The sequence below is a fragment of the Equus caballus genome, chromosome 9, assembly GCF_041296265.1.
Source record: "Equus caballus isolate H_3958 breed thoroughbred chromosome 9, TB-T2T, whole genome shotgun sequence".
Lineage (NCBI taxonomy): Eukaryota > Metazoa > Chordata > Mammalia > Perissodactyla > Equidae > Equus > Equus caballus.
This window is the reverse complement of record NC_091692.1, coordinates 16,194,645-16,218,915: the sequence shown is the minus strand read 5'-3', so window position 1 is coordinate 16,218,915 and position 24,271 is coordinate 16,194,645. Positions and strand designations below refer to the sequence as shown.

General features: G+C 40.8%; 1 protein-coding gene across 23 annotated transcripts in view; it reads left to right on the top strand.

Annotated features, from left to right (window-relative positions):
* The window catches only part of SULF1 (sulfatase 1), a 192,827-nt gene that overhangs the window by 12,874 nt on the left and 155,682 nt on the right, over positions 1-24,271 (top strand). For 6 of the 23 annotated variants that reach the window (XM_070221467.1, XM_070221487.1, XM_070221477.1 and 3 more), the window contains exons 1-2: positions 3,367-3,689; positions 17,653-17,712. The gene's annotated coding sequence lies outside the window, so the exon portion shown is untranslated. Of the gene's footprint in view, positions 1-965; positions 1,365-3,162; positions 3,690-17,652; positions 17,713-24,271 lie in introns of those variants that run through there. The other 17 variants (XM_014727975.3, XM_070221481.1, XM_005613074.4 and 14 more) reach the window with 8 other exon arrangements.

The following is a 24,271-nucleotide window of genomic DNA, read 5'->3' as shown; positions in this document are numbered from 1 at the left end:
AAGTCAGCACACATTGCAAGAGCCCATGGCTTGCGGAGTTCTAACAATCTCAAGCATTTGCTGAAGCCCCGCCCCCCCAACTCTACATCAGATTCTTCTGTAGTCACACTAACTGCTGGGACTCCAGCATTACCACCTGCCCACCGCCCCATGGCACCGTGCAGCCTGCAACCCAGGATGCTGCAGATCCTGGGGACCACTCTCCCCACCAAGTGTCTGGAGCAGCCGACTCTCTCAGCCTCACTGATCATTTGCCTACTGCGCTCAAGTTGGGATTTGTGGCCAACTGGCAGCACAAGGAGGAAAGAACCATGATATCTTAAGTGCATTAAATCTTCGTATTAGCCCCCTGGCTTGGTAAACCTTTATGCTGGCTTTGTCCTCTTTTTTTCAAGCATGACAAACAAGTGGTTTTTCTTTTTCGCTTTAATGATTCTTTAAACAAAAAGGAGTCGTTTAGGGTTTTCTCCGAGGCTGATAGGTGTTTCTGTTTAATGAGGTTTTTATTATACTGTATTGGCTTCCCTGAAAAGAAATTACGAGCAGCAAACAGCTGATAATAGAACAAGACTGGAAGAAACAATAACCAAGAGGGGGAAAAATTAGTGTGGCGGCAGATGCACGCGCTGCAGCTCAGGGATTAAATGCCACTTGCATTTTCCCTTGGCCACCATTGTACTAGTAATAACGTGGACGCGGGCACTTATGTGCCGGTTATATGCATGCGTGAAAGATACGGAGATAGATATAGACCCAGCTAAACTGCCATCTGTGGAGGAAGAAGGGTGGTGAGCTCAGTCTAGACAAAGATGAGGGAAGCTCAGAGTGCGGGTTTACAAGGGCTGGTCGGTTACCATGGAAACTAATTGGAGCTAATAAGTAAAGGGACATTTTCACTGTGGGAACAGAATAGGAGGGGCTATTTTTCAATATCACCATTACCTACAATTCATCTTTCATTTTAGGAGTGTCCTCACCTCATTCCTGTGATGGAGCTATTCCTTCTGCGCACAATCTCACCTTGGTCAACACCACATTCAAAGGCCGCGTATCATCTTTTAGAATGCGCCAAATTTTAAGTTTAGATCTTTCAAGACAGAATCAATTTCACTTTTTTTTCCTCCTTAAAAAATAAACTGTTTGCAGATGGCAAGGAGAAAGGAGCGGAGGTAATGGAAAATTCTTAACTTCTGAACTGACACTGCTGAGCACTGAAGCTGGCTACAGGGAGAAGGGGAGCAGGACCTTATCCTGTAGCACCAGCTTCAGGTTTTTGTTTGAGTTGATTTTGCCTAAGAAAGGCATTTCAGAACGTCAACCCAAAAACGTGCCGCCGTGGACTCGTTTTACAAGACTTTTGAAAGGTAGTGTTTACAGACACTGCACAGAGCCAGAATTAAGATCCTAGCAAATGGGCAGCCTCTATTATTCAACCTGTATTTTTTATTTTAAAGCAAGTTTTAGTAGTATAAATAGCTGAAATTATCTATAAAAGAGAAGCAGAGACAGATTTAATGAAAAGATTTACAATTAAGAATAGAAGAAAAATGTTTGTGTTAAACAGCGCTTTCAACAATAATGTGGGTCAGAGCCGGGACCACATGGGAAATGGCTTGGGGAAGGTGTGTTACAAGCACAGGGTTGATAAAACAGGATTCAACACCTTTGCAGTTTCTTAGGTTTTACTTCTGTAACTCAATTTACAGTTTAAGAGAATGCAAACTGCCTTAACAACGTCTCCAGGGTCTTCAAACTCTATGCAACTGAGGTAATCCAGATTTCCAGACATGAGTCTGGTTGGCTTAGCCCCCCCAAAAAAATTTTTTAATGAAAAAAATTGCCTTGCAATAATTGGCACTATTAAAATTTTTATGATGCCCAAGGGAAGTTTTAGCCCCGTGGTGCCACTTGCCATTGTTGAATGTTTCTGTGTTGATTACGTATCTGGATTTAGCTGATTAGGCACAGTGGTTAAGTGCATATACTATATATTGTGAAACAGACACCTCATAATCACTTCTGGGAAGAAACTGAGCAAACGCATGAGGACTCCAACCTCTAATTCTTGTTTTTTCTCCTTTTTCCCTCAGCCCAACTATAGGAAAAATTCGCTGTCTGAAAATTATATTTCTTTAACCCTAAACTTCATAAAATTACACCAGAAGTAATTTTTAAGTGCCTTAGTATATCACACAAAACTTCCTGGAAAAAAAAATGAGCTAGTCAAGTCAATTTTGCTGGATATTGAAATAATTTTCTTCATCATACAGGCCCTATAGTCTAGATTTTAATGCTTTAGGCAAGTTTAAAGTTTTTTGGATTTTATTCCACCTATCCCCCTCTCAGTGCAAAGAAGTTCAAAAGGTGCAAAATCTAAAATATTGGCTTCCCACAGACACTGTCAGGGAGTTGATAATATTTCAAATTCCTATTTTCTCTCTCAGATTATTAAAATTCCTTAGAAGTCTGATGGAATTTTAAGTGGTGAGCTTTGTAGCAATTAATTTATTTCCAGATATCTTCTTAAGTATTGTAACAAGTATAGCCATTTTCTGGTTCAGACTGCTATCAAAGTAATTAGTTCTATCAAACAGTTCAGAGAACCCCCCCGCCACCACCACCAAAAAAAAAGAAAAAGAAATGCACATAAGAAGGAGGTAGTGAAATGACCAAAAAATTGAAAACATTTCAAAGGAAGATTGTTAATGAGCTGTTTGAGCTATATGGGCATTATAAGAGCAATTAACTAGAAGCCAATAAAAATAATCAATGACAGCACAGCCCTGTGCTACCAAGTGCTTTGACAAAGAGATGTCTGTGAAGGCAGCGATCAAAAAAGCCACCTTTATCTATGGGAGCACGTGCTATTTTACATGAGTAGAAACTTACATGATTTTCATTGACTATTTCTGAAGTTCAGCCTGTGGCAAACAGGGAAGAGCTGTATGTGGGAATAGAGGAGTTCCTGCTCGGAGCTGCGCCCCCACCCCTTTCCTCCCAGGAATGTTGGGGGCAGCCACGATCTAATCAAAGGAAGGTAGGAGTTTAGATTTCAAAATGTAGATGTCACATTTCAGTGCAAACTACTCCTACATTAACACTTTATCAGTATGTCAGGATGAATCTTTTATCTCCTTGGGGGGCGGGGGAGTGCCTGGCTGAGAAGATTGCCCTCTCTAGGCTGGCAGGAAAGGATTTTTAGTGTTGCTGTGCATCCTACTGAGGGTCCCAATCATCCCCGGGGAGCGCAGGAGTTGTGAAAAGTAACGCACAACTGGCCACCAGAATAATTCATTCCCTCCACCTTCTCTTTAGCACCTCCCACTTCTCCTCTTTTTATAACAGTCCTTTCTCTCTGAAAATCTCAGGTTACTTGACTGGGAGTTCTCAGACCTCCAGTTTCAGCCCTGCCCTCAGCCTCCGGTCGGTGAGAGACACCAGCCCCAGCAATTGGATTGGGCAGCCTGTCTTGACACACCACTGTGCTGAGTGCTTGAGGACGTGTTTCACCAGATGGTTGGGGTTAGCGTGTGTCATCACGTTCGAGTGGGGATTAGGAGCAGGAAGGCTGCCTTGCTGGAGCTGTGTGGTCTTCTCCAAGCGAGAGTTGCAGGCAAGAGAACGACTTGGCTTTTGGAAGAAGAGGAGGAATTCATTTTCCGCAGCCCCGGGAAAACCGATTTTTTCAGGTAAAGTAAAGAACATTGACTGCTCCTCTCTCTCCGTCTCTCTCTCTCTCTTTTACCCTAGTTTTGAATGGAATGCTAGCGCAGCACACTTGTCAAAGCCAGTTGTTGCTATCCTATCAATGCTGCTATTGTACGGCTGACAGATAACAGTGACATGCTTGGTGCTTGGCTGTCTTTATAGAACTAACACTCCTTGTCTCTTGCTCTTGAAGGTGTAGCTAAGAAAACGTCTTTAGGAGTGGTGTTCGTCCCCTTTCATATCCTCGTTACACACTCAAACCAGGAGCTCTAAATTGTTCATAAAGGATGGACATGGCCAAGGGAGCATTTATTCCAGCTCTCGAGATTAAAATTCACTTTCAAACTGTTGCATTTTGCTACTCAATTTATCAAAATTCTTTTAAGAGTCTATTACCGAGCTGCTGGCAGAGATGGAAATGCTTTCTTAACCGATCTTTGCAATGTGGATTCTGTCTGACTTATCATGGACCAAAGCCTTTTTAAGAAACGGGGGGCATTGATTCTAAAGTTTGCAAACTCCTTCAGAGGCGAGGCTGCCCTCTGAGCAGCTGATCGGCTTTAAAACAAAACTGCTTAGAGCTAGAAGAAAAGCAGAAAAAGAGGAAGTCAGGAAACGCTCTTTAACATAGTCCTCTTGCCCCTGCAGGGGGGGCAGATGGAGGTAATTCGTTTGCAGATCTGTTTGTGAAAGTTTTACAAGTCATTGAAAACTAAAGTGGCATCTCTGTGATGGATCATTAAAGTCCCTCCATTTATAGGTTTTAACCAGGCTATCTGAAGTGTTAATTAAATGTAAATAGATTTTCAGCCTTGGTTATAAACAAACATTCAAAAAGGTTTTAATTATAAATTAGTCATTGGAAATTAATGGTCATCCGGTCCCTGAGCAGCATAAAATGGGTTGTCGTCATATGTGTGAGCAGTCGTTAACGTAACGACTGCCAAAACCACCCAAATTAAATTGAACTGGATACAACAATGGGGTTTATATGCTATGTTTAATTTGTGCTACCAAAAGAAAAGCCTTTCAAACAGATGCCCTAAAGTTTTCATTTTTCAAAGTTTTGATCAAGCTGGTGAGTCAATGAGTTAGTTCCTTTGCCCCCTAACAGCCTTGCCCCCCCTGCATCAATGTTCCTATACCTATGGTGCTCCAGAGTTCTTGGTCCTCCTGGACTTTCACATTTGATAGAGAAACCCAATACTGTCCTCAGCCTTTGCAGGTGAGAGATTGTCTGAATAATACTGTATATAAGCTATTCTGAAATAGGAGCTGTTGAGTAGGTTGAATAACAGGATTTATGGCTAGTGCTTTGTGATTTTTGTGTTCAACTGCATAAAGATGCCTGGAAAATGATGTTTCAAGTTGCATTATATAATTTTTTTGCAATCAGTCCCTTTATATTTTCTAATTGTTCTTTTACGATATGATTAAAAAGTTACGAGCAAAACAATATTTTAGTATAGTGGTTGGTTGTTATTCAGAATGTCTTCTGGTTACGGTCTTAAAAATCTACTTCATTGAGAAAACATCCTCAGGAATAACCAGGCAGTTATTATGACTGGGTATTATCGGATTCCCAATATTACATAACCAAAATAGGACTAAGTTCATAAGCTGGAGTCTTTTGGAATTCCAGTCATTCCATTTTGGCTTTACAATGGTACTGGGGTTTAAAAAAATAAAGGCAGAAAGGCAAACTAATATCTCGTGTTGTGTCAGGATTAGGACTCTGTGCACAGCCTGTAGCAGGGATGGGGCTGAAGACAAATGCCCTTTTTCACTATGGCAGAAATATTTCAGGAGAAAGTAAAGTTCCTCCGCACAGATGGGCTGTTCCTCCGTGAGACGCGTCGTGATGGCATCTAAAAAAGGCAAGTTGCTGTTTAGCCACGGGAGCCCCTCCAGCATATGTCCCTAATGTCACAGACTGACCACCAGGCTGCCTGCCCAGGATTTTGACAAGATGGAAGAATTCCCCCCAAAGGTCAACTGTACAAAGCTTTAGGCAGGAGGGAAACAAGAAAGGAAATATTGAGAAATAAGAAATTCACACCTTGAGAAGACAAAGTTGTGTGTTATTCCCCCTAACGAGACTAAAGTAATATGAAAGTAACTTAGCAAAACTAAAAGGGTCTGCTTAAAAGACAGTGCCCACAGGGCAATTCTAGTTTCTTGTCAAAACCTCAATCTACTGGTCCAGATGGTAAACATTCAGAGACATATTTACGGTGACTTCTACATACCTCAGTTTGACATTTGGTTTCTTCCTGACAGCCCTTGTGCTGGTAACACACATGAAGTTCCCGTCAGCGTTCTAACAGCTGTGAAAGTGTTTGACACAAGGGATATCCCGCCCCGTGGAGCGAAAAACAACTGGGGTACAGATCCCAATTTGCAGTGTGGATGCATCCTGCTATCTATCCGTGTTGTAAGGGGATGCATCTTAGAGGTGAAAAGCAATCTGAAAGCTTGATTCATTAAATTACAAAATCCATTTTTATGTTGGAGCGGAAAACCAAAATGCATTAATCCAGGTATTCACCGAGCTCGTGGTAGACTTAAGTAGGAACCCGCATCAGAAAACTCAAAAGCTTCTACTCTGTTCTTCTAAGGAAATTTATGTGACTTCAGGCACATTGTTGTGGTCATTTCCATTGTCATAGTAGAGACAAGTGGCAAGTGTGACAGTTGGCATTTCCTTTCTTAATTATACATCCATATGGGAATGGACAGGAGCTTGGTTCTACTGTGTTTTCGATTTAAAGTGGTTTATTCTTTAAAAATCCAGAAAGCAGGATTTTTGATACTGAATATTGAGCTTTCCCCAACCACTGCCATATGGATGAGGCCAACCAATGGGTCAGGTCAGGATGTCTGGTTCTTTGATCCCTGTGCAATATTTTTGTGTGGAGAGCACGGAGTAAATTTAAGGGGATTAAAATTTTTGAGGAGCTGATTCTAAATAGATTATTATTTTTATCGTCATTATTGACTTTGAGGGAAAAGAGGCTTACGGATGAAATTAAGTCCATGGTCATATGGTACATTTACTTCTACTTTAGGTTAGATCCATGGGGAAAAAAGTTATTCGAAAGAAGATATTTTTTGGAAAAAGTTTGTTCTGAAATATGTTTCTTGTTTAAAATATTTTCAATTCTAGCTCAAATATGCTGGGAAGGAGAGAAATTAGCCTGGTAGTTTTTTTTTTCTCTCTCATATTCCCCTCACCCCCGTAGCTAATCTGTCATCAAATTCTCTGAGTCCTTCCTTTAAAACATCTCCCACATCTGGCCCACAGCTACTGCTCCAGTGAAATGATCGTATCACATGTGGGTCATTACAGCCACTCCTAACTGGTCCACTTGCCTCCATTTCGCTCTTCTGTCCACCATTGCAGACTGAGCTTCCTAAAACACTGCTTCCCTCAAAGCATTTCTCAGCTTAGAATTACCACCGGGACCCTCATCACCACCCATAATCATCAGAATTTCCCAGTCTGATGGATGTGCTTGCCCTTCTTCTTTGGCTCCAACTTTCTGACCGTATCTCCTAACAAACCCCTATGGGAGCAGAAGTCTACCCTTACCTGCAGCTAAAGGAGCCACCTCAAGTCCCACCCTTCTTGGTCTCTTTCCTTACCCCATCCTCGGTAGTTTTCTGTCTTCTTGTCTGCAAAATGAGAGTCTGTTATCAGGTGCACCATTCCTTCTGGTTCTACACTTATCAAACAGTGTGTGGAACATCCTCGTCTCCTCTGTGTACTCATCCTTCAAGAGTTCAACTTAAGTTCTACCACCTCCGAGAAGCCTCTCCTGACTACCACATCTCCCAGCAATGTTTTCCTTCCCTGGAAGCAGACCCTTCATTATCTATAGGTTGCACTTAGCACAATCGCCTGCTTTCTAGTCTGCCTTTTTATCCCTTGACTCCTCAGGTAGGATGAAGTCTCTTAAGACAGGGATGGGCATGGTTCCCTTTGGTGCTCTAGAGGAGACACTAACAAATGTTTGTTGAATGTCACGGGGACATTCAAACATCCAAGGTCCTTTTCTCTCTGGTTGCCCTACTTAGGAGCCATTTGCCATCTAATGGCTCTCTTCGTCCGCAAGAGGAAAGGAAAAAATGGAGGAAACTTGATTGGCTGTATTTTGGGTTAGCTTAGGAAAAATACCACTTAGAATGTGAAATTATTGCCCAAACTTAAATTTGAGTATTATATGAAAAATCCGCCCATCTATTTCAGCTTTCTATAATTACGATAGAAATTTCATGTATTAGCTGCCCTTCTATGGTATAAAATTTCGAACATGATTTTGGAAGCAGGAGAGTATAGTCTTCGGATTCATACAGACTTGTGTTCTAATCCAGGGACCACATCTCACTAGCTGTGTGGCCTTGGACAGGTGACTTAGCCATTCAGCTCCCTCCTCTGTAAAATGGAGATAGAAATACTTACCTTGAGGACGTTGCAAAGAAAACGTAGAAAGCATCTTGCTTAGCACATGTGCAGTAAATGGGAGAGAAAGAAGGTTGGTAGGTATGTGCAGAGAGAGATCTACGATGCGTGAATATGTTCATCTCACTTATGTCAATCGTTAATTTTATCTATTTATAGTATGTCTTTAGCCTTTCTTTCTGCCACCAAAGGCAGGGGGATGGGGAGGAGAAGGCAATCAGGAGAGCGAGAAGGAGAAAGAGAGAGAGAGAGGGAGGGGGCTGCTTTTGACGTTTAGGGATTTGGAGCAACTGAGTTAATGGATCTGTAGGGACAATGGTGACAGTTGAATACACTTTGCAGGGAGGAGCAGAGTCCTGGGTCCTGCATTACAGGATCATAAAGAGCAGGCGCTGGGCCACAGGGCGGGGGGAACAAAGGGCCCGAGCAGTGGACCCCAGCAGGGAGTTGATTCACCAAAGGCTCATGTGCTCCTCTTCCTTCCTCCTGGCCCACTATTTAGAAAGAAATAATAACTTGGCAAAGCATTGCGGAGAGTCAGCTCAAGCTTCCAGAAGTAATTGGTAAAGCCAGATACCGTTTAGACAAAACAAAGGCCTTGGACCTTTGCTATCCTTCACCCTCAAACCAAAGTTAACAGAAAGCTGAGAGCATCAGCTTGAGCTCTGGTCTGTTCCCAAACTCTGCACCCAGCATCAGACACTGAGCCTTCTGCGCATGCCCTTTCTCCAGGGGGCAGCAGACTGCAAATTCTCTAACGAAGCACTAAATGCCACTGTGCAAATACGTCCTGGGACACTAGTCATTCAATTTCAGTTTTCAGGATCTTGGGATAGATCAAAGGATACTCTTTCCTGTCCTGATCATCTGGTCTGCACCTGCCGCAGGCCAGCGAGAGGAAAGGAAGCAGAACTCCTCTAGGACGAAGGGCAAGGCAGGATTCCTGGAGCTCCCTCCCTGTCCCTGGCAAACATGTCTACGGGACTTCCGAAAAGAAGCATCAACAGTGATGCTGCGTGACCTATTCTTCAGCTGTAGCAGCTAAGCTAGCTCTTTGCCCTTAAAATACGTGATCATGGACTACTGCACAATATGTGAAACCTCTGTTAACTTTTTCTTCAATGTAGCTCTCTACTTTACCTTTAAAGGTAAAACATTTTTTTGTATTCTGCACAGCTATAAGTCTATAGGAAACTATTTCTGCATTTTCTAAAATGTGAATCTAAGGGACTCGGGCATGCCAATGTTTAACTGTAGTGGGTGAGGTTGATAGTAAACTGCTGTGTTGAATAAATGAACAGATACACCATGTTTATGGATAAAAAATCTTCACTGTGAAAGGTCAAGCCTCTCAGAATTAATCTACACATTCCATGTAACACTAATCATCTTCTCACACAAGGTGAGTTGGCTGGCTGTGGGAGCAGAGTTTGGGGAGGGCAAGACCATCTCCAGATGGCTCTGGCTGAATGTAAAATAAAGACTCGAAAGTTCATCTGGATAGTAAACTCACGAGCACTTTTGTAAAAACAGAGAGTACCATGGGAAGATGGGGGCTTGTTTGACCATACCCAAGCACGTTATAAAACTGCAGTCATTGAATTGTCAGTTCCTATGCAACTGGCCCTGGCGAAGATTCTCATCTACCTTCATGTATTCTTGCTTTTGCTGTATTCATCCCACTTTTAATCTCGATTCTTTTGTTGGCACTGTCCAAATCTTCAATTCAGCTACAAATTTTTGTTGCTAGATACTGGTTCTGTTGCTACAGTTAACTGAAAGCCTGAACTGGTTTCTCAGCACTTTGTATTACAGTTTTTCCCATCTGCAAAGAGGACTTCTGATGTATACAACTTTTCCATGTCATAGAATACGTAAAAGGTCTGAAACACTTTGCCTCAGGAGCTCAGGGAAATCCCCCTGAATCCATTCCCTTAATGAAAAAGGCCTCAAATATACCAACCTGGGAGTTGGCCCATTTTTCTGAGTAGTAATAGAATGTTCCTAATAAACAAAACGGGAATCTGAATTACAGAGTTTTTTTTACTGTCCAGTTTTGTGGTATGGTGTTACAACTTAGAGGCAAAGCCTGCTATACTAATTTAAAGTAAAACTTAAGGTTAAACTCTTATAAGATATTAGCTATGCCAGACTCATGGTGAGAAAAGATTAATTGCATGCCTAGTGTGCATTTATTGATAAGTTAATTTCGAAGCATTGCACCTGTGGATATTATCTTCAAATTCATATCACTAATGTGGCTTAGCAACAAAATCACCTTTCTGTAATATTCCATGTCCTCTAAATAGACTTCCCGCCAGTTTAAAGCATCCTCCTTAGCCTTCTCCTGCCAATAATCAATCTTCGCCTGAACAGAATATCCTAGTAAACAGATGTGCTTGGCATTGCATCCAGAAATTCTTGAAACTTCAGCTTTTAATTTTTATATATAAGAAGTGCATCCCAGAAAAGAGAGGCCCTACAAATCATGTGCTCCTTTTTCCCTCTTGAGAACTTCGTGCTGCGAGGAGAAAGGAAAGTATTCTGAATATAGCACATGAATAAAAGCATAGGGTAGATAATTTTTATCACATTCTTTTTCATATATGACATCTATATTTAGTAAAAGAGATTAGGGGATACACTCAATATCAAACAGCTTAAATTACTTTTTAGCAGTTGAGTTGATGCCCTAAGGAACAGCCATAATGTGCCTTCTAAATAGAATCAGAGCCAAAAGGAACAGGCTTAAGAAATCTCCATCAATGCGTTAATTCATTATTCCATATGTATGCAAGAACTTCCCGTGTGTGTATTTCTGTCCTAGTGCAGAGAGGAATACAAAATAATATAGGACACCTTCCTTGCCCTGAAGGAATGTCTAGTTTAGCTGTAAGAGGAATACGTATGCAAAAAAATTTTTAGTAGTAATGCAAAGAATTTTGTGGTTAAGTATCACTTATTTTGTTGTTAGTGCCCTTGAGTCGATTCCAACTCCCAATGACCCCGTGGACAGCAGAGCAGACACTTCTCCAATGTTTTTGTGTCATCCTCTCACTGTCCGGTGCAGACAATGCTCTGCTGCTATTCATAGGGTTTTCAGGGCCAATTGTTTTTCTGAAGTAGGTGGGTGGCCAGGTCTTTCTTCTTAGTTTGTCCAATCTGGAGGCCCTGCTGAAATCTGTCCATCATTGGTGACTCTGCTGGTATTTGAAATACTGGTGGCATAGCTTTCAGCATCATAGCAACAAGCAGCCTACACAATATGACAACTGACAGACAGGTGGTGTGGTTCCCTGACTGGGAAAAAAACCCAGGCCAGTGGCAGTGAGAGTGTCAAATCTTAACCACTAGACCACCCGTTGGTGGTCCAGCAATCAATTATTAGTATTAATAGAATAAAAAGGATGTCAAGAGAGCCCCCTATTGGAGGAGCTGGAACCTGAGCCAGGCAAGCCTTTGCTCAACGTCCACAGGCAGATGAATCAGAGCGATGATTCATCGCCATCATTGACAAACTGCTTGGGGACAGCTTATTTACCCTCTCTTTCACTCAGTTTCCTTCTCTATAAATGGAGATATGGTTATCACAAAGGATTTTTATAGGCATCGAGTGAGATAAAAGTAAGACACAGAGAGTCGAGCATAGTAAGTGCTCAAACAGCTGTATTTTTTTTCCAAGCTGGCGAAAATAACTGCTTGAGCTGGGCTTGGAGTTCAACTGAGTGCGTCATTTTCAAAGAAAGGCACAGTATTTTTGAGTGGGTGGCTTTGCAGAGATGCAGTTTGGGACTACAACGAAGGGAGGCACTAGGCAAAGAGGTGGAGGAGGAAGGGAACAGAGAGAGGAAGAAAAGAGGAATAACAGAGGAAAAGAAGAGAGAGAAGAAGAAGAACAAGGAGGGGGAGGAGAAAGAGTGTGGTTCTCTGCTGCTTCTACTCTCTGCCCTTTTCTGTTTCGAGCATGTCATGTCACAGCTAAATTAGGCCAGATTCAGAGTGTCCTGACACATCAGGCAGAGAGGTTGGACTTTATAGTTAAACAAGTGACTTAGGAAGTTTGCAGTAAGTACTTCAGGAATGGGGAGAGAGAGAGAGAGAGATAGAGACAGAGATAGAGGTGAGAGAGAGAGAGGAAGGAGCGAAGGAAAGAGAGAACAAGACCATTGGGAGCATACCAAAAGTCCAAAAAGAAAAAAGTTGTCTAGTCCCATTGATGACATTGAGAATGAGGAAAGGATGGGTGTAAGAAATATCATGAAGAAGGGCCAGCCCGGTGGCACAGCGGTTAAGTTCACACATTCTGCTTCTCGGCGGCTGGGGTTCGCCAGTTCAGATCCCTGGTGTGGACATGGCACCCCTTGGCACGCCATGCTGTGTTAGGCATCCCACGTATAAAGTAGAGGAAGATGGGCATGGATGTTAGCTCAGGGCCAGTCTTCCTCAGTAAAAAGAGGAGGATTAGCAGCAGTTAGCTCAGAGCTAATCTTCCTCAAAAAATATATATATATATTATGAAGAAATAAGTAACAGTGTCAACAACAGTGTCAACAACAACAACTTGGTGATTGGTCAAATAGAGGACAAAAGAGGGGCTGGCCCTGTGGCCGAGTGGTTAAGTTTTCCTGCTCCACTTCAGCAGCCCAGGGTTTTGCCAGCTCAGATCTTGGGTGTGGACCTAGCACCGTTCATCAAGCCATGCTGAGGTGGCATCCCACATAGCAGAACCAGAAGGACCTACAACTAGAATATACAACTATGTACTAGGGGGCTTTGGGGAAAAGAAGAAAAGAAAAATAGCAAAAGAAAGATGAGTGACAAAGTTTATGCTGAAGTATCAAGCCCAGGAAACAGGGTAATGGTGACATCACTTAAGGAAAATTGGGGTTCTGCAAGTGGAATTTCATTTTGCAACATCATAAATTTCCAAAGTGACAATGGTCATTATGGAACAAATGTTTATCTGTTATCTGTAAATTAACGGCTATGCTTAGGATAACTTTATAATGCAAACATGGTAAATATATGTATATATAAAGGTTTAATAATATAATTTAAATGGATAGAATCTAATTTTGTGATCATTGATGGGCATAAGACAAAATAGACAACTGGGATTTATGACATATTCCTCCTTGGATAAAAAGGATCTTTTCTCAGATTAAGAAAATGGGGGCCAGCCCCATGGCCAAGGGGTTAAGTTCGCACGCTCTGCTTTGGTGGCCCAGGGTTTCACCAGTTTGGACCCTGGGCACGGACATGGCATCACTCCGTCAGGCCATGCTGGGGCGGGGTCCCACATGCTACAACTAGAAGGACCCACAACTAAAATATCCAACTATGTACTGGGGGGATTTTGGGAGAAAAAGCAGAAAAAAAGAAGAAGACTGGCAACAGTTGTTAGCTCAGGTGCCAATCTTTAAAAAAAAAAAAAAGAGAATGGTTGGCTAAATAACAATTCTAGTGTTTTTCAGCTTTGGGGATGTAATGAATTTTCAAGTCAGAACAACAAACTACATCTGCAAAACATCCATAATTCTTTTCTTTCAACTAAGAAAATGTTGGTAGAGAGGGACATATGATTTAAAGAGAGTCTAGAGGCAAGAAGAGATGAAATATTTAAGTTGCTTCTGCTCATAAACTTTTAGATTTCTGCCTTGGAAGAGCTGGGCTGACATCCTTTTGCAGAATGTATGAATGACGTATTTTGCAAATGATAGACATGCGCCCTTCTTCACCCACTACAGAGACAAATCATTCTTAATTTTAAGCCTTGGGAAGATTTTCCCATCCACCTGCTTTTCTTTCTGTTCCCTCTTGCTTTGCTCTTTTATTTGTTTCAGCCACATTTCATTTTAAGATCCTCTTCAAAATAGGAGAGCCATGCAGTCACATCCTTATACTAAATCCTTGAATAGTTTTCAGGATTAGGTATAATTTTATTAGAAGTAGAAGATTGCATTTCCCATTTCAAACTCCCCCACTAGATGTTGGGGGGCAGCGTGATTGAAAGAATATGCTGCTTGGGTCAGCAAGATTTGGAATTAAAATGTACTTCTAATACTAGAAATTTGTGAGACTAGCATTGACCTATGGCGACTTGACAGCATGTTGGTTCCTCAAAAGAGACTTGGATTCCATTCAGGTCTTTAATGAAGACTTTGGCCTGTTTTATTTTACTCAATCGAGTTTTCTGAACCACATTCTCTGGTTCCTATGGGAGAGATGCCAGCCTAAATATCAGCACCTGTAACCTATTTCTCATTTAGGGTTGCCATGCCTGAGGGTCTAATTGGCATGAGCCAGTTTATATTTGGAAGCTATTAATGGCTAATGACTGAATTGGCAATTCTTGAGACATCCAGTTCAATGAAGCAAGAGGAAAAAGTATAATTCACAAGTGCCATAGTTAGGTCAATAAATGTCATCAGCAACAAGCACGAAAGTTGGGCTTGGCTGCCAAGCGTAATACTAGATCAGATGTCTTCATCTGGTACCCGCTTAGGTCAATGGGCTAATGTACTTGCATGGAGATGAGAGTATGGAACGTAAACCGATGTTCTTAAAGTTCTTAATTTCAGATTGTCTAAATTCGGATTTCAGTTCAGGATTCTCTTCATACATGTTCAGCCTCTAGACCCATCTCAGAAATACAAAGACTTCTTGAATTGGAGAAGCGTGGTCCTTGTAAGGAAAGAAAAGTGAATAAGTGGAGAGGAAGGGGAGAAAAAGGAACATCAACGTGGTCAAAACATGTTCAATCAGAGAGTTACATTTTTTTTGGCACAAAAATACGGACAAAAAATAGAGAGAAAATAAGGTACATGCTTCATGTATAACAACTGTTACTCTCATTAGCCATTTTGCTCCAAAAATCACTATCCATTGATCTACCCCTCTGAGCTACCATGACAGTAATCTCAGAAGTGGAATTGTAGGTTTTCCCACAGTTGCCTCTGCCACTGTCATAAACCCTTTGGAAGCTTAGAATACCCCACTAGACTGCCTCATTGGCTTCAGGTAAATCATATTTCACGCTGAGCAAGTAATAAATTAACACGTTACTAGCAATGAAGGGAAATTTGCTGAATAATGGCAGTAGTGTTATAATTAGGAAGAAGCGGCAGGGTGGTCCAGTGGAAAAGAATTGGAAACCTGGATTCTAGAACTTGGCTGCCATTAATAGCACTATATTGGACAAATTGGTTAATCTTTCGGGAGCATGCCACCCACCACCTCTTTGCATTTATTCTGCCATTCCTTCAGCTAGATTACATCATTCTCCTCTACTGGCAAACTCTGCTCTTCCCTTAAGACAAGCCTAAATAAATAAAACGTTCTCCTTGAAACTAAAAAGGAGGGTAAGGAGAAAGGGGAAAGACTTTCATCCAGTTCTGCATCACCTCATGCTTCTAAAGTGAGCTCTATACTTTCTCTCTCTCTCCCTCCCACTCATTCGACACAGCAGTGTTAAACGAATCTTCCGTTTTCATCATGTCATCCCGTTACTCTAAAACAGCCATCTCCCAATCTCTACAGCATCCAGTCTAAATAAAATACCAGCGTGTAAGGGCCTGCATAATCTTTTCCACTATAACCATCCCACTTCCCCATGCACTTTCTTCTCTTTACGAAGCTGGTCAAGCATCTCCTGAATTTAAATCGCTTAATTCTACGGCTGAGCATTTGCTCATACTGTTTTCTGGGCTGCGGCTGCCCTCCCATCATGGTGCCCAAATCTCAGCTATCTTTGAAGAAAAATCCCCCCCGTTACCTCTGTGGAGCTTTCTTTCTTAACCATTCCAACCATTGATAATTTCCTTCTCATAGTTTCTCTCCTACCGCTTAAAATCATGTCATATAATTTTAGCTGTTAATTAGGTACAGTTTTGCATCCATTGCTATTCTATTCTTCATAGGTTTTGAAGGATAACTGGGACAGAAAATTGCAATTTTGTCATTGAGAAATTTGAGAAAACTAACCAGCAGCAAATCCACAGCTATACCAGACAGTTCCTTTGACAATGTGGGAGGCACTACCTCATGCCCCGCTTCTCTGGCTTATATTTTTTTTCCATCTTCTGCCCACATCACTCTCCGGGGCTGCATTTGAGCCAGCTGGAGTCCATCCAGAAACAGATTCAAATAGACAATAGGCCAACGAGAATTCCCATCTTCCTTGATTAGATGTGAAATTGTATAGCTGGGTGTCACTCACATGCCAGCCACTCAGGATTCTATGTTATCAATTAATTTCTCTTGAGAGCTGAACTGAGGAGATTGTGACAATCCTGCTTTTAAGGACCTGTAAAATTATGGCTAGACCAGAATTTCAGAGATAGCGCCAATTACATAGACCTGTCCCGCCTAAATGAATATATCTACTATCTGTGGCATAACATAAACTAAAATGCCCTGTAAACACCATCGTAAATCCTATTGGATGTGGTTTTTTGTTTGTAGGGGGATTTGATCGTAAAAATTCTTTGGCTAAGAGTCACATTCTCATTTGTAGGACAATTAGCCAGTGAGATGAGAGACTGTAAATTACTTAGAAGAAAGAGGAAATTATCACACATTCTGTCAAAGCTACTGGATCTTCTTTCTTGTAGCTTTCTTCAATAATTTAGAATCGGGATAGGTTTTCCAGGAAAGGCATATAAGATACCATAGAGTCACAGAATGTTAGAGGTATACCTAAAGATTATCTAAGGAAAATCTCTCATTTTACATCGGAGGAAACTGAGGACTGGGGATATTCAGAGACCTGACTAAAATCACAAGACTCATTCTTACCAGAGAGTTTATCAAAGAGTGCAAGTCAGTGAAACCCTACCGGGACTAAAGGGAGTTCATGTGTCTATCGCACATTAGGACCTAGCAAGAACGTGAAGGTATGAGCCCAGCTCTCTCTGTGACTGTGGGTCCTCTTGCTGAGTGCTATGATGAATAATCAGGTACCGAAGAGAATTCTTGAGACTGGAAAAAATACCAGAAAAAGGTATATTCCTTGTTCAGGTGTATTCCTTGCAGAAAATCCACTCTAAAGAAAATACTCATGCACTGTTGCTATGCATGATCTGAAAGTATGTAGTTTTATTATAGAGAACCTTCTTTGTAAAGGCATTTTTTTAACCTATGCCAAAAGAACGTGACCCAAATGATGACGACAGTATTAATCATTATTCCTTCAAAACATCTTCACTTGAGCCAAATCACTGGAACTTGCAATAGTTGAGTATGCAAAGCAGATACGCCATTTCTGCACACCAGAGGACAAGCTCCAGTCTACAGGGCTAATGAGTGGAGTAACCAGCGTTAGAAGCCATGTCTTCCAACTCCCACTTCACTGCTCCACTTTAAGTAATTCAAAATATATCACATTTTCTCAATATTAGGGAAACATGTTGCATTTGAACAGTAGAGCTGTTCCTCACTAATGTCACCTCATTGAGAAATAAACATTTGAAATACTTCCACAGGTACTGGAATTTTCCCAAGAGAAGATTAAGAGCAACATTCTCCATAGCTTAATAAATCACGTGAGTGTACATACCATTATATATCTATATAATTTATGTTTAAAACTGATTTATTTGTAAAATAAATAAAATCAATCATTACTGGATTATAAATTATTTCATAGTCATTCACTTACATTTTTCATTTTGTACTATAAAGAATAACAATTTAATAATTCAAAATAAAAGATTAACTTAGAATATTTAACTGTGGTTTTGACTTTTTGAAAAAGAGTTTTATTTTTAGAACATGTTCCAGATTTCCTTTTTTGTTGTTGTTGTAAGTATCCAAAGGAATCCATTATGATTTTCAGAGCAATGACAGAAATATGTCACAGGAAAAAATAGTATTTTCATTTACATTGTTAAGTTATTGGTCATATTTCAATCCACTGGAGAAGGTGATTGCAAATCTGGTTAGAATTATAAAGAAATCAGGCCTACCAATATTACAATTTCTGATGAAAGAGAGAATTCTGTTGAGAGTGTGACGATAGTGTGGTGGAATAATTACCTGTTTGTCATAAAGCTAAGCCTTATTTCAGTGAATGCTGAAAAGAGATTCTATGAACAATTATTTATTTGGTCCATAAGAATATTTTGTTCATAATTTTTTCAACTAAGGCTATGCGTTGAACACATACGTAAAACACGCTTTCCTATTTCGTATTCTATTTGTATCTCAGCTGTTGTCTATAATGAAAATGAAGAAGGTCATTTTCACTACTCAACAGGAGAACCAGAAGAAATAAAGCTGAGCTCTTACCACACTCTTTACAGCTCTATTCTGCCATTGAGCAGCAAGTGCCCTTGAATTTCTATGACCTTTTCTCAAATATGTTCATAATCTCCACCAAAAAAACCACATAAAATGGCTGTTAAGTAAAAAACAGCACCAAAAAAAGATGCAAGTCCTCGCAGGAGGAATATAACTCAAAAGGCATGACACGTAGAGGGAGAGCATCCTTCTCGTTTCTCTCACTCGTCACAGAGACCCTTAGCTCTTGTCTTCAGCTTGTTACATACATGGACAATGGACTTTCTTAGTCTGTACTCCACTACAATTTGTAAGTCCTCTAAGGTTTCATATAATTTGATTTTTCCCAGGTTATGGAATACGCATCCCTTAATTTGTATAACAGTTTATACTTTCTAAAGTGCTTTCAAACATTCATTTGATTTTGACAACCCTGTGGAGCATGTCACACAACCACGTACCTGTGCCCCCTCTAAAGAAGAAGAAACAGAGCCACAGTCCTAGGTAATATGCACTGAAAAATATTTAGGGGTACAAGACCATGACATATGCAACTTACCCTCATCGAGTTCAAGGAAAAAAATATATATATTTACATAGAGAGAGAGAGAAAGGGAGAGCAATTGATAAAGGAATGGGGGCAAATTGCTAATAATAGATGAATCTGAGTAAATTTTGTATGCAAGCATTTTTTTCATTACTCTTGCAACTTTTCTGTAAGTTAGCTCAACTCTCCACACTTCAGTTTTTTTTGTTTTTTAAAGATTTTATTTTTTCCTTTTTCTCCCAAAGCTCCCTGGTACATAGTTGCATATTTTTAGTTGTGGGTCCTTCTAGTTGTGGCGTGTGGGATGCTGCCTCAGCATGGCTTGATGGGCAGTGCCATGTCCGCGCCCAGGATTAGAACCAGCAAAACCCTGGGCCTCCGAAGCAGAGCTCATGAACTTAACCACTCAGCCATGCGGCTGGCCCCAGCACATTTCAGTTTTCTTAATAATTGTTTTCAAATACAAATTTTTTGAAAAGATACAGAGAAGTAAAATCATTTGCATATGCTAAAAGAGATGAGTCGAGGAGAAGTGAAGAACCAGAATGCAGGTCTTCTGTTTCTCCACACTTCCTCCAAATCTGTACTCTATTTCTGTATAAACTGTAAAACTCAAATTTCTGTATAAACTGAATACTTTAATTTTCACTTAAAGTATTTATAAACCACAATCACACCTTTTGCCAGTCACCAATAATTAGTACCATAGCTCAGTGACAACTCAGAATTATTTATTATTTAGCTATAACTTTTATTTATATATGGTATTATCTATTGCAAATCATTTTTACGACCCTGTTTTATTTGATTCTCAAAATGCTTTGAATGAAGTAGATATCACAGGCATTACTGGATCCACTTTACAGATTAAGAAACAGGCTGTGAAGGTTACTTATATCATTATTGTTCATGGCTACTAAACGGCAGTCATATTCTGCAGACAGACACTCAAGCCTAAAATTCTAGAACCAGTACTCTTTCCAGTATATCCTCTTGACATTCCAATGCTTTTTCATTGGCCCTAATGACCCTATCTAAAACTTCTAGGGATCGTGTTATATTTAGCAATAGAAAAAATAAAATTCTCTTAAAGAACTAAACAAAATGACTGAGAAAGATGCCTATGTTTTATTTACTGATATTATATATAATAACAGCTGAGATTTATTGAGTACCTACCTGTCCTGTGCAAGCTAGTGCTTTATATAATTACTCAATTTAATTTTTTCAACATCTCCATGACACAAAATTCTCATGGTCTCTATCACACAAACAAGGAAACAGGGTCTGAGAGCTTGACCAACTTGACTGAGGTGATGGACACATGGGGGCCCAGGCAAGACATGGACCACTCCAGACCCCCTACCATTAATTATATACTCCTTATTCCACATTTTCCCTTGTTTCCTTTCAGCTCAGTTGATATTTTAACCAATTTCTTTTCCAAATATTCAGTAATTTTTAAATTCTGCAACTGAGAAAATTCCTTCCAGGAACATAGTTTGTAAGTTTGGAAAAGCATCTGTATGAAAAAGCAAGTACCACGTCTTATTTGCATCACCAGCAGCCCCTGGCACATATTAGCATTCAGTGAATGTTTGTTAAATGAATGAATGATGTTTGCAGCTCTCTATTAAAGAGACGTCATGATCTAAATACTTAAACACAAGACCTAAAAATTCAGTTGGTTCAATTTGCCAAACCTCAGCTTTACAGCAAAGCACACAGTTTAAAGCCACACAAAAAAAAAAGAAGAAAGAAGAAAACAAATTTCATGTTTTGTTTCTTTTTTAATTTTTAAGCCAATCTTTGGAAAGCTGAACTGCTCTGTCAATAATCTGACAGATGTGGCTTTTGGTTTTCTGGATAACCTCTTTTAGAATTTAATCTCTTGTGTGTATGACAAAAAGTGACGCTCAGTCTCCCTTCCAGCTGGACTTTATGATTTTGCCCTCTGCTGTAACCACTTAGGATAAAAAGAGGTGAACACAGCTGGCTCACTAAGGCGCCCTCACAGGTCCCTGCTGAGCAATGATGCTGCAAGGGACCCGTCAAGGAAGACGTGAGCTCAAAATACGTGGCCAAGTACATACGATACGCTTTTCCACCTCTCTTCTTCCTACCCATGCTTCCAGCCATCCCTTTGGTGGTTTCTTACCATTCCAGAGTTTCTGATAATATTCATTTCTATATATTTTTCCCCCAACAAGAATGCTTAGGTGACATGAGAGTACCACACTTGCCTATCTCCTTCCTTCTTTAGTAACACGGCCTTTGTACTAGCCCACCACACAGACACCTTAAGTGCACGGCTTAACTTCACTGCAATGTAAGGGGATTTCAGGCTAAAAACTGCATTCGTGGAAGTCAATCACACATCGGGTCTCAGGTTACTCAGCTTGGCACCAGTTTAAAGCATTACAGCCATTCCTTTCAGGCGCTGCCCGTTATCACTCCCTTTGCTGTCCATCACCCTTGCCTCAGGCTCTGGCTCTTAGCCTCTGGTTCTTCTCACTAATGCACCTGCCAATCCCAGACGCGGGTACTTGTGGGTTCTGCAGAACCAGGCTTTTTCCTGTCTGGGTCTCAGCACATCCTCTACAAGCACGTCTCAGAGTGTGCAACCTCTGCAGTCGGCTGTGTCCAGGACCCTGTCGCCTACACCTCCTGCCTTCTCTTTATCTTCTCTGCCCAGTCTGCACTCCTGTGCTTTGCCCCAGCTCCTGCTCTCTGATCATATGATTTGCAGTTGCAATTTATTCCCTTACCTGTTCACAAAAAAGACTGGAGGGAACCAAGTGGAATCAGCACATACCAAATTTATTGGCTGTTGCCTCCTCCTTTTTTCTATGTCTCTTTAATCCACTGTTTTCTAGTGAAAGCCTTCTTAGGATTCCTAACCCCAACTCCAACACCTTGAGTGTACCTGATCCCCTTAATAAGTCTTTGTCCCTGGGGCTGAAGTCACAACCATAACATTCAGGTTATTATTAATGATTATCAATCACCATCTTTTTTGTTTTGGTGAGGAAGATTGGCCCTGAGCTAACACCCGTTGCCAATCTTCCTCTTTTTTCACTTGAGGAAGATCATCGCTGAGCTAACATCTGTGCCAATCTTCCTCTATTTTGTACGTGGGACGCCACCACAGCATGGCTTGATCAGCAGTATGTAGGTCTGTGCCCGGGATCCCAACCCACGAACCCCAGGCCACTGAAGTGGAGCACGCGAACTTAACCACAGTGCCACCGGGTCAGCCCCAATCACCATTTTTTTTAAAGACATCCCTACTGTTTTCCCTCTATATCATTTAATATCTACATTTAAAGACAGAAACCTGGACAACCATTGTCAGGGTCACCCCTTGGCTAATGCTCACTGGAAAAAGGGCTATGTTCTTTACTCGCTCAGGGCAAATAATAATGATGGAGCGCTTAGGCCAGGAGCACCCTAGAAGACTCCCAGAAAAGGAAGGAGAAACTGAATGCTACCGAGTACCTACCACACGCTGGGCTGCTGTTCCCTGTCAGACTTCATTATTCCCATACTAGTCTTTCTGCTTATAAGTAAAGGAACTAGACAAAAAAACTGCATGCCTGTAGAGCTGGGATTTGGACCCAAATCAATTTGTCTCTAAAAACCAATGTCGTCTCTCAAAAGAAAGTCCTATATAAATGCTAAACAGTGAAACCCAGTCATTAATTACATGAGGAGTCTACCCTTTCCTGTAATTTGTACCTTTTTTTCCCAGACTAATTAATTTCCAACGCAGGTAAAGAGACTTCTTCCCACAATTTACTAGGCTTTTTGATAAAAAGCTAAATGAATGTTTGCTGTGAAGCTGGTGAGGAAGAGAACACTGAGATTCCAATAAGAAATTGTTAACTGGTGTGCAACACCATGCCTATTAAGAGCAGAACGACTCCTATGGAGTACGCGGACTGGTCCATACACTGCTTGTTGAAGGCTGGCCGAAGCGGGCTCCTGACCAAGCCAGCCCTGAGAGGGTTGGAACCACACTATGGGTGCTTTAGGATCTAGGGCATCACAATGAACACGCTGCTCAGGGTTTTCCATAAGGCATTATTACTGTTGTAAAGAAGAAAGACATACACGCTTACTTAATGTTTTCCCTTGATTTACGTGTCCTTGCTTCCTAAATCATTTCCAGAAATTCTTAGGAAATGTGAAAGGAATTTATCAAATAAATGTGTTATCTCTTCCTCCAGCAGAATGTCAGTTCACTTCTTGAAAGATCCCCTCCAAATTCTTCTTCATTTCCAACTGATGTTAACACACTTGAATATACACACCATAATTAGGAAGCCAATTTATTCCGTTAATTTGCATCAGTCTAAATAATTTTTCCTGACAGATGACTTCCGTTCTAAGTACCAAGTACCTTTTAATCCTAGGCAGGTTATTGCTAAGGATAAATGATTTCACGTTTCTCATAAAGATGCCAGTCATTAAGAATATTAACACAAATTCCTTCCCCTTGAATAGAAACGAGCTGTCATTTTAGCAATGTTGCTGCGTCAGCCTTTCTATTGTCAAACACAACAAATGATGAGAAAATCAATTTACTCTTTAGAATTAGTCAAGTGAGGAATCCTTTGAAGTGGGGGTGCAGGGTTTGCTGGATTCTATAATCACATAAAAGCAAGTATTGTATATATGTTGGTAAAATGTTGTGAAATTTAATGAGAACTATTTGCTGCCATGGACCTTCCAGACAGACTCTATCTCTGAAAAAGAATTCCCCACTCCTAAAATAGAGGTTTGATGAGCACCAGATGTGGTTTAAATGAACCCTTGTTCAACCGAACTAAGAATATATTTTGATCAGAATGAGGCACAGTCCAGGAGAGAGGGGAAGCGACCGTAACACAGCCTCGGTGTTAAGGTTGGTTGGAGAGTTTGAATATATTTATTTACTCTATAAAGCTTCTCTTATAAGGCAGAATGCAAATGAGCTTTTAATTAATACTTTCTAACAGTTGGAGATACCACACATGCTGCTTATGAAACAATTTACAATTTACTTTGTAGTCCAAGAATGTGTGGAGGAAAGCAGCTCAATGGGTAGCCACTACCTTTAGAGCGGGAGTAGATACTCCTAGTCCTGGCGCTGGTCTGTAAGTTCCACAGCTTGGTTTCCCCACCCATAAAGGGAAGATTAGATCGTTGTTCAAGAATGACAAGCATTTCATATTTGGAAGTGGCTAAATAATGAAGTGCCTGGATTCTATAGAAAGGCTGAGGAGAAAAGAAGA